The sequence below is a fragment of the Scyliorhinus torazame genome, chromosome 22 (assembly GCF_047496885.1).
Source record: "Scyliorhinus torazame isolate Kashiwa2021f chromosome 22, sScyTor2.1, whole genome shotgun sequence".
In the NCBI taxonomy this organism is placed as follows: Eukaryota; Metazoa; Chordata; class Chondrichthyes; order Carcharhiniformes; family Scyliorhinidae; genus Scyliorhinus; species Scyliorhinus torazame.
The window spans coordinates 42,459,983-42,471,215 of NC_092728.1; the positions used below are offsets into that span (position 1 = coordinate 42,459,983).

An 11,233-nucleotide genomic window follows, 5' to 3' on the forward strand; every position below is an offset into this window, starting at 1 on the left:
AGCCCCTAGTCGTCACATTCCGGCGCCTGTTCGGGGAGGCCGGTACGGGAATTGAACCTGCGCTGCTGGCATTGTTCTGCATTGCAAGCCAGCTATTTAGCCCACTGTGCTAAACCACTACCCTCTTTCTATCCAAATCTCTACTTTACACCTCACCCCATCCCCAGTCATAGAATTAGCGAACATAGAATCCCTACAGTGCAGAAAGAGGCACATGCCCACTCCCTCACTCTATCCCCATAATCCCGCCTAAACTTTTGGGCACTAAGGAGCAATCTAGCATGACCAACCCACCTAATCTGCACATTTTTGGACTGTGGGGAAACAGGGGCACCGGGAGGAAATCCATGCTGACACTGGGAGGATCTGCTTATTTCACATAAGTCACCTGAGGCCAGAATTGAACCCGGATCCCTGTCGCGGTGAGGCAGCAGTGCTGACCACTGTGCCACCGTGCTCAGTCTGTTCCTCTGCAGCCTGCACCCCCAGTCCTGTCCATTTGTCTATTTGTCTTCTCTCACCTCTTGGCCATGTTTAGTCCCCATAACCTCAAAAATGGGCCAGGTTCTGGCTGCCGTGTAAAAGGCAATTGCGAAACAATGCTGCAGTAAAAGCAGGTTAATTAAATGTGACAATAGTGTACCGTGCTGAAGATCAGTTTTAATATCAAGTCACTGCAGATAGATAATAGAATAATTCAAATGTTTGAACCGACTTTTATCTTGTGCACTGTATAAAAGGAAATTGGTTTATTTCGACTAAGGCTAAATTAAATCAAAACGTAAAAACATTTAATATGGGTTGGAGTTGAAACGAAAGAGACGAGGGGAATCTTCCAGTCTCTGAGTCATGAGAGTAAATAACAAGCAGGGACACACTGATAACACGAGAGGAAGACAGAGTCACATATTTTGAATCAATCAGAAGGCAGGATCGCTGAAAGGGGGAGGATCAAGCACTGAAGTAAACAGGCCGCACAACGCAAAAGTGGATAAACAGCCGGGAAGCTGGCTCCGAGCCTCGGGGAACGAAGCAACAGCTGCAAGAAGCTCATAACGATCTGGGGTCCAGGGCAGAAACTACTACAACACACTCAGTTGGTATAGATTTCAAAAACTGAGACTTTTCACTCCACTGATACAACAGCAAAAGGCAGAGGTAAATAAACCTTTAACCCAGTGTAAATGAGTGTGACAGCAGTGTGTTTTGTCTCAGTGTAAATGAGTGTGACAGCAGTGTGTTTAATCTTGGTGTAAATGAGTGTGACAGCAGTGTTTAATCTCGGTGTAAATGTGTGACAGCAGTGTTATTAATCAGTGTAAATGAGTGTGACAGCATTGTATTTAATCTCGGTGTAAATGTGTGACAGCAGTGTTATTAATCAGTGTAAATGAGTGTGACAGCAGTTTAATCCCAGTAAATAAATGTATCAGCAGTGTTTAATCTGTGTGAATGAGTGTGACAGCAATGTGTTTAATCATTGACAGCAGTGTGTTTAATCCCAGTGCAAATGAGTGTGACAGCAGTGTGTTTAATCAGTGTGAATGTGTGAGTTTTTAATAGTGTAGCGTGACAGTAGTGTCTAATCCCAGTGTAAATGAGTGTGACAGCAGTGTGTTTAATCCCAGTGTAAATGAGTATGACAGAAATGTGTTTAATACCAGTGTAAATGAGTGTGACAGCATTGTGTTTTAGCACAATGTACACGTGTCTGACAGCAGTGTTTACTCCCCGTGTAAACGAGTGTGACTAATGAGTGTGTTTAATCTCTGTGTAAATGAGTGTGTTTAATCTCTGTGTAAATGAGTGTGATATATACCTGCCACACTATGGAGTTCGGGCCCTGGGTTGGCAGTAACAGCTGATCTGGTCCATGGGATGGAGGATGGTGACACCCGCTCTGCGATGAGCTCTGGTGGTCCGCATTGTTTGACAACATTTGACTCCTGCCCACGGTCGCACCTTCCACTGTCCACCTGGGTGATCCCTGCATGTGAGCTGGCAAGTCCATCATACGGCCTTATTGAGTCCCTGCTTTGACCAGGATGGTGTTGAGCTTCTTGAGTGTTGTTGGAGCTGCACTCACCCAGGCAAGTGCAAAGTATTCCATTACACTCCTGACTTGTGTGTGTGAGTTAAGGCATTTAGAGTAATTATTATTCTTTCAGATTCATACTGCATTTTAATAAGCTTTGCTTTCTATTTGACAAGTCTGGTTTTATAATAAACAAATAATTTTGTTGTTTATTGAAGAAACCTGGACGTTGAGTGCTCAGTTTGAAATTCATAGCCCTGGTCCTGATGGACTTCATCCACGGGTCTTATAAGAAGTGTTTAGTTGGATAGTTGATGCATTGCTTTTCATTTTCCAAAACTCCTTAGATTCAGGGAAGGTCCTTTTTGGTTAAAAGATAGTAAATGTAATTCCCTATCATGCAAAAATGGAGAGAAGATGCAAAGTGGGAAACTACAGGGCATAGAATCCCTACAGCAGATGGAGGCTATTCAGCCGATCGAGTCTGCACCGCCTCCAAAAGAGCACCCCACCTAAGGACCAATCCTCTGCCCTATCCCCGTAACCCCTGTGCATTGATCACGGCCAATACACCTAATCTGTATGTTTTTGGATTATGGGAGAAAATGGAGGAAACGCACGCAGACACTGGGAAAAAGTGCAAACTTCACACAGTCACCCAAGGCCAGAATTGGACCCGGGTCCCTGGCGCTGTGAGGCAACAGTGCTAACCACTGTGCCACCGGCCACATTTGGAGTACTGTGTACAGTATTGGTCACCTAATTTAAGGAAGGATGTAAAGGAAGCAGTTCAGGTAAGATTAACCAGACTAATACTTGCAAAGGATTGGCTGTCTTATGAGGAATGATTGTGTAGGCTGGGCTTGTATTCACTGGAGTTTAGAAGAGTAACATGCAACTTTATTGTACAAGAAGAACCTGAGGGGTATTGACGGGGTGGGTGTGAACAGGCTGATTTCTCTTGTGGGAGAATCTAGAACTGGAGGTCACCCTGCCACCCTTCGGGCAGCACGGTAGCATAGTGGTTAGCACAGTTGCTTCACAGCTCCAGGATACCATGTTCGATTCCCGGCTGGGTCACTGTCAGTGCGGAGTCTGCACATTTTCCCCGTGTGTGCATGGGTTTCCTCCGGATGCTCCGGTTTCCTCCCACAGTCCAAAGATGTGCGGATTAGGTGGGTTGGCCATGCTAAATTGCCCGAAAAATGTTAAGTGGGGGTTACTGGGATAGGGTAGGTACATGGGCTTCAGTAGGGTGCTCTTTGTAAAGGCCGGTGCAGACACGATGGGCCGAATGGCCTCCTTCTGCACTGTAAATTCTATGATTCGATTCAAAAGTAAGAGGTTGCCCATTTAAAATGGAGACGAGGTGAAATGTTTCACTCTGAGGGTTGTGAGTCTTTGGAACTCTCTTCCTGAAAAGGTTGTGGAAACAGGGGCTGGGATTCTCCGAAATCCCGGCCAAGTGTTGACCCCGGCGTCAAAACTGGCCCAGTCATTCACCCCTTCCTCGGGGGCTAGCACGGCGTCGGAGTGCTGAGCACTGCTCCAGCGGCGAGCCGGCCCTACATGGCCGGCGCGGGTCCGCGCATGACCCCCACGACCGTCTCCACGCTGGGCCCGAGGCAATATGGCAGAGCCCTGCAGGGGCTCAGTGCAGAGGAACAAAGCCCCCCCCCCCGGAATGAGCGCGCCCGCTGATTGGTTGCCCCCGATCGCGGGCCTGGCACCGTGGAGGCCACCCCCGTAGTCGGCTCCCCCCAAGCCCCCAACAGGACGGCCTCCACAGCCAGAACACCGCGGTCCCGCCGGGTAGGACCACACGCGAACGACGGCGGCAGGACTCGGCGCGGAGAATTGCCGCGGGGGCTGCTTTCAACGGCCCCTGACCGGCGCAGCGGCGACCGCGCCGGTGCGATTGGCAGCGATTCTCCTGTCGCCGGAGAATCGGCGGCCCGTTGTCGGAGTGGCGTGGCGGGATTCGCGCGCCCCCCCCCCCCCCGACGATTCTCCGACCCGGCGCGGGCTCGGAGAATCCCGCCCAGGGTCTTTGAATATTTTTAAGGCAGAGGTGGATAGATTGCTGGTCAGCAAGGGAGTAATAGGTTATCAGGGGTGAGGTAGGTGGGATGCAGATTTTATGTTACTGTCAGATCAGCTGTGATCTCATTCAATGGTGGAATGGGCTTGACGGGCTGAATGGCCTTCTCCTGTTCCTTGTTTGTATTTCCTCTGCTGATTTTTGTCTCTATTTTGATGCAGGTTGGCGTACTGGACAAAGGTCACATTCTTGTCAGTCAGTTGGAGGAGGAAACATTGCTGGTCTGGAGTAAGAACTGACAATCAACTTGGTGCTTACCCCTCCCTCCTGTGGAAAATTATCTGTACCTTTGGTATGGAAGCACCACAGAAGTTCTTTGGTTACAGTTCTGATCCTGAAGCACAGACAGGTGCCCTGGACCAGTTGAACATGCCTCAGAACACTGTCAATCAATGCAGAAAAATCTGGCTCACCCGCCTGGCCCCAAGGGTAGAAATTAAACCAGTGACAAATTGCTTCTTGGTATGCTGCAAGGCTGCATGTCAGGGTAAATACCTTCAGAGTAAAGTGGTCATTACTCTGTGTATTCTGCTTTTTCTCATCTTGGGTCTCATCCTGTTACTGTGGAATTACTATTGCACTATTGTCCAACATGTTTGTGATAACTATGAGGATACTGTTACGCCACATCTAACGAAGTATCCAGCACAAGAAAATGCTGAAATACTGATTCAAGACTCCATGGTATCCTTTTAGATGTCTCGACAACTGTAGATTGGCACTTTGCTTTATTTATTACTTGGACATGGACAACACTGGCGAGACATTAACAGTCAGTTATATGTAGAGTGGGCTAAGTTGGCAGCTTTCTTTCCCTAACAACCCGGCTGTTTTTTTAATGACAATTCAGCAGCTTTCATGGTCATTGTGTCCCATATACATTTAAAAAGTGCCTTTCACAACCTGATGCTCCCCCAAAAAGCTTTACAGTCAAATAAGTATGACCTCTGTGATCATGCCAGAAACCTGGAGTCAATTTTCACAAAGCAAGCTCCCACCCACGAGCAGTGAGAGGATGACCAGATCGCCTAATTGAATGATATTGGTTGAGGGATAAATGTTGGCCCAAGGGAGTACAACTCTTCACTTTGAAATACGATTCTGCCAAGGGATCTTCATCATTCACATCAACCTGAGGACAGACAGGACCTCCGTTTAACATCTCCTCTGAAAGGTGGTATCTCCAACACTGCAGCTCTCCCTCAATTCTGCACTTGCTCAGATCTTGAACACGCCACCGTGGGACTTGTATCCACAACCTTCTGATGCAAGCAGAGAGTGCTATCATGAGTCACAGCTGGCACTTCTTGTCTGTTTCGAGTGCAAATGCCTACGCTGCCAAATTTGTTGAATTTGGTTTCAGATTACCATGGTGAGCCCCTTACTATTGGAGTGCTAGCCCAGTACCACAACCATTAGGCTACACTGTCCATAATACTGCTTAAAATCTTTGTTTTAGCCATCCTCTATACACATGAAAACTAGGGCCCCCCGAAGAAAAAAACAACACTGCTGTGTCATTATTGAAAGTAGAAGACTTGGCTATTGATGCCAAAAATGGTAGCTTCCCAATCACAGACAACAGTTCAGTCCAAGAATGTGTGCAGTATCTTTATCCACTACCATCCCTGCATTGATGCATTTGTTAAGTGCACCTGTTATAGGCATACCTGTTACACATGTACCTGTCAAAGATGTACATAGTACATGTTTACTTTCATCTGTGTACTTCTTATCTGCGTTTCTGTTACCTGTACAGTTATGCAGTTGCTATCTGTGTACCTGTTATCTATGCACTGGTTACTGGTACTTCAACATGTGCTACCTGTGTACCTATTTCCTGTGTATTTGTTAATTGTACACTTGTTGTATGTTACAAACTTTGGGCTTGCATTTTCTAAGATTCAGAATCACACCTGCTAAACTCTGAGGAGTATTTTGCTGGTTTATCTCCCGTACCAGCCTCCCTGAACAGGCGCCGGAATGTGGCAACTAGGGGCTTTTCACAGTAACTTCATTTGAAGCCTACTTGTGACAATAAGCAAATTTCATTTCAATGTGATTTTTAACGTACTTCAGGTATGTTCCCCAAACCTTTTAGAAAGTGGACTGGTGAACATTCCAATGAGCCAAAGCCAATTGTAAACTAACAATAATCTTTACATGAAATAATATGAATAAATGAAACATATATATTCAACAACGGCAGCCTGGATTCATTACATTAACATAGTAAAGCACTTGAATCAGTTTCACAAGGGTCTTCTCAAACAAAATTTAATACTGAGCCATGGTAAGGAGATATGAGAAAAAAGGGAGTCAAAGAAGCCAGTTTGATGGAAGAAAGAGGTGGAGAGCTTTACGGTGAAAATCCAGAGCTTAGCCCTCAACAGCTGAAGAAATGGTTTCCACTTGAAGGTAAAGAAAATTGGGGATGCACAAGCGGTCAGAACTGGAGGTAATATAGATTTCAAAGGGTTGTGGGGCTGCATTATGCAATAGGGAGGGAAGTGTTACACTGCTGGAACCATTGTGGTTCGGAGAAGCACGGTAGCACAAGTGGGCAACACTGTGGCTCCACAGCACCAGGGTCTCGGGTTCGATTCCCCACTGGGTCACTGTCTGTGCGGAGTCTGCACGTTCTCCCTGTGTGTGCGTGGGTTTCCTCCAGGTGCTCCGGTTTCCTCCCACAGTCCAAAGACGTGCAGGTTAGGTGTATTGGCCATGATAAATTGCCCTTAGTGACCAACAAGGTTAGGAGGGGTTATTGGGTTACAGGGATAGGGTGGAAGTGCGGTCTTAAATGGGTCAGCGCAGACTCAATGAGCCGAATGGCCTCCTTCTGCACTGTATGTTCTATGTTCTAAATGGGTTCAATCCTCTCAATATTTAGTTGGGGGTCAATGTCTGCCCATTTACTGTTGGATGTCAAACAAGTAGTTATAACCCAGCCAGGAACACAGGAGTAGGCCATTGGCCCTTCGAGCCTGCTCGACATTTAATAAACGAATGGCTGATCTGATTGTAGTCTCAACTTCACCTTCCTCTCTGTCCCCCATAACCCTGGATTCCCTTGTTTGTCAAAAATCTCGCTCAGCCTTGCACATATTCAATGATCCAGCCTCCACTACTTTCTGTGGAAGAGAGTTCCTCAGACTAATGACCCTCTGAGAGAGAAGACATTTCCTCATCTCCCTCTTAAAAGGGAGACGTCTTATTTTCAAACGGTGCTCCCTAGTTTGAGTTTCCCCTACAAGAGGAAACATCCTCCTAGCATCAACCCTATCAAGGATCTTACCTGTTTCAAACGCATCATCCAATGGGTATAGGCCCAATTTGTTCAACCTTTGTTCATAAGATAAGCCCTTCACCCCAGGAATGAGTTCAGTAAACTTTCTGTGAACTGTTTATAATGTAATAATGTCCTTTTACAAATAAGGAAACCAAATTGGTACACAGTGCTCCAGATATGGTCTCACCAAGGCCCTGTACAGCTGCAGTTAAAAATTCCTACTTAGATATTCCATTCCCCTTGCAATAAAATGCCAACATTCCATTTGCCGTCTTAATCAAATAAAAGCAAAATACTGTGGATTCTGAACACCTGAAATAAAAACAGAAAGTGCCGGCTGAACTCAGCAGGTCTGGCAGGGTCTGTGGAGGGAGAAACAGAGTTCCTGGGCCCCTGACACCTTTTGGGTCTAATAGCTTTCCCAGTATCTTTTCCCTGGTGATTGTGATTGTTTTAAGTTCCTTTTTCCCTTTCACTTCTTGATTTTTAAGGATCTTCAGGATGTTTACAATAGTGAAAACAGACACACGGGGCGGAATTCTCCGGTCTTCGAAATCGCGTTCAGCGATCGGCCGGAGAATCCCCGTTTGCACCGAAATCGGGGCGGCGGCGCTTTTGCAGTGTTCCACCCCCTTGAAAACAGCATACTCGAAGAGTACGGCACACGCCGTCGGGACGGCCTCAGGACGTCACCTGAGGCCCTCTCCTGATGCTCCGCCCGATAGGCCTAGTTCCCGACGTGAGTCCAGTGCCGCCACAGTCGGCGGGGGGGTGGGGGGGGGGGGTGGAGGGAGCCGTACGGGCAGGGGGGTCCGTCTAACCTAAAACATTCTACACTTCTGGGGTCCGTATCCTTCTATTCCCATCCTATTCATGTATTTGTCAAGACGTCCCTTCAACGTCGCTATCGTACCTGCTTCCATCACCTCCCCCGGGGGCAAGTTCCAGGCACCCACTACCCTCTGTGTAAAAAATCTTCCCTCACACGTCGCCTCTAAACTTTGCCCCTCGCACCTTAAACCTATGTCCCCTAGTAATTGACTCATCCACCCTGGGAAAAAGCTTCTGACTATCCACTCTGTCCATGCCCCTCATAATTTTATAGACTTCTATTAGGTCACCCCTCAACCTCTGTCGTTTCAGTGAGAACAAATCAAGTTTATCCAACCTCTCCTCATTGCTAATGGCCTGCATACCAGGCAACGTGGAGACCAGAATTGAACACAATATTCCAAGTGTGGCAAAACTAAGGTTCTATACAGCTGCGGCATGACTTGCCAATTTTTATATTCAATGCCCTGGGATTAGGGTCAAAGGAGCAGCTAATGGGTGCCCTGAACAAGCTGAGCTGGGAGAGAGCATAAGGGAGAAAGGAGATAAACTAGAGAACATTTTGCATTTCTGTAGTACCTTTAACATCCCAGATTCTTCAGAGGAAAATGATCAATTGAAATTTGACTTCAAGCCACATAAGGAGATGTCAGGACTCGTGACCTAAAGCTTGGTCAAAGAGGTAGAGTCTAAGGAAAATTAGTAGAGAGAGGTGGAGAGGTCCAGAGCACTAGGCAGCTGAGGGCATAGCCAACAATGTAGGGTATTGAAAATTGAGGATGTACAAGAGGCCAGAAATAGCCAAGCATAGAGATCCTGGAGGGCTGAAGGTTACAGAGATAGGGAGGTATGAAAACATGGAGAGATTTGGAAACAAAAGTGAGAATTTGCTGGACTGGGAGCTAACGTACCTCAGTCGGCACAGAGATGATGGGTCACCATGACTTGCTGCAAATTAGGATAAGTCACCAGGAAATAGGGTCAAGGGAAAGTTCAAGTTAATATCAACCCCATTGATTTTCTTTTCTTTTGCTATTTACCATTGCCACCTAGCATGGTCTAAATGGTTGTTTCTCATGAGTGTCGAGTTACTGTCTATCTGAATGAGTGCACCTCTGGATTGTGGTGGCCTTCCCCTCCAGTCAATCTCCCAAGAAACACCAGCTGCTGCCTGCATTTCCAGTGTTGTTACCTGGGCAGCCTGGCATTTCATTTCACTGCCACAAGCACAAGCCAGGTGAGCGGACTGCTGGAGGACAATCATGAGAGATTATACGATCAGGTGAGCAACTCCCTACCAGGTTACTTGCACTGCCTCTGCAAAGCTGATCAGGAGGGATCCACACCAAATAGACCAGTGATAGCTATGAAATCCTTCCTTGTGGAGCTCTCAAACTTGTTGCTAATTCTAAGGTTGAAAGGTTAACACCTTTCTCAGACCAGTTCAATAGTGGGACATTGAAGATTGGAGTATCCCTGTGGCATGTTGCTGTCTCACTATATGGGACATCCTCCGCTGAAACAATGAAAAACATGTCCGTGGTGTTGTGAAAACCAGGTTGCCAATGGGTAGAGCACAGAGATGACAGATGCTGCAACGACTGATCAAGTCCCAGATGAGTCCTTCTTGAGCTTGAAGATCTGACTATGTGGATTACGTGCAGGATGGGAGTGTAAAAGTGATGGAGGACAGCTGTAACACAATCATTGCTCAGGAAGATTAGGTCCACAATGCAGATGAGCGTAGAACACACATGTAATTAAAATATTTCTTCATCATCCTTCTGAACTCTTGTGATTTTGCTTGCTTTGGTCAGATATCTGAGTGTAGTCGTGATGGTAACACTGCAACCCCTCTGCTGGCTAAAACCATTACTCATCATGACTTCCTGCCCATACCCCAAAGAGGCTATTCTTCAGATGAAGAGTCTTTCTGCAACACACATGAGCCTCTGACTCCTGCTTGATCTTTCAACCTTGAAGTTACTTGTGTGGGATTGAGATTTCACACCACGTTAGTACGTCAATGTCCTGAGCTGCTTCAGGGATCAGCACATCATGAATTAAAACAGCTTTCTCCTGAGCAAGGGCTGCATTTGTGGTTGGCCTATGGCAAGGGTGTCTTCTCAAAGTAAGGAAGATGGTGGGATGTTTAAAATTCATTTATAGCATGATGGTCTAGGGTATATTAATGTGGTTGCTTCTACTTATGGTAATAAAATAATTTGAAAAGTTCATGAGCATTATAACTAAGGTAGTAAATGATAAGAAGAGATTGTGCATGGCTAAGTGCATTTTGCTAGCTGTGTTATTCTGATGCCTCTTATATGCATCTTCAAGGAACTATTATTTTGGGATAGGATACACTGTGGTGACCAAGGGTAGACTTAGGATGAGATGTAATTGAAAATGGAGTTAGCTATTAAGTTGCTTCTTAGGAAAGCCAGCATGAACTCAATGGGCTGAATTGCCTTCTGTTCTATTCTATGTGTGTTTGAGACTTTGTATTTAGCACTCGTAGTGGAATGGTGAAGTATAATGTCCCTTTGCACTCATATTGGATTGTAAAGTATGTCTTAATAAATGCCTGACTCTGAATTATTACAACTGCCATGTGCATTTTCTCTCATGTTTGAAGTTGAAAAAATAATTAGAAGAAAGCAACCCAAGAATTTACATACTTGTTATGAGCTTCGTGGACTTTGTGAGGGAGTTTGCCAGTAATAATGGCAGAGTTTAGCTGTTGTAGGTGTGAGGCCAAAAGCTGCATAGCATATTTCCATCATTAGAATATGATTACCATGTCTGACTGTATATTGGGATTGTAAACAAGATGGCCATGAAGATGTGGATTCAGAGTGATGCATAGCTCCATCCTAATTTCCTCCCAGACTGTCATTTTTACAGAAATTGACAGTGATTGGGTAGAATAATAAATCACTATCAGGTCAGTTAACCTGTTGAGCCTTCACTG

At 45.9% G+C, this 11,233-nt stretch overlaps 1 long non-coding RNA gene across 1 annotated transcript; it reads left to right on the top strand.

Annotated features, from left to right (window-relative positions):
• Positions 1-782: 782 nt before the first annotated feature.
• On the top strand, positions 783-6,339 carry LOC140399045 (uncharacterized). The gene is made up of 2 exons (XR_011937612.1): positions 783-1,158; positions 4,298-6,339. It is a non-coding gene; the product is annotated as an uncharacterized lncRNA (long non-coding RNA).
• The last annotated feature ends 4,894 nt before the right edge of the window (positions 6,340-11,233 follow it).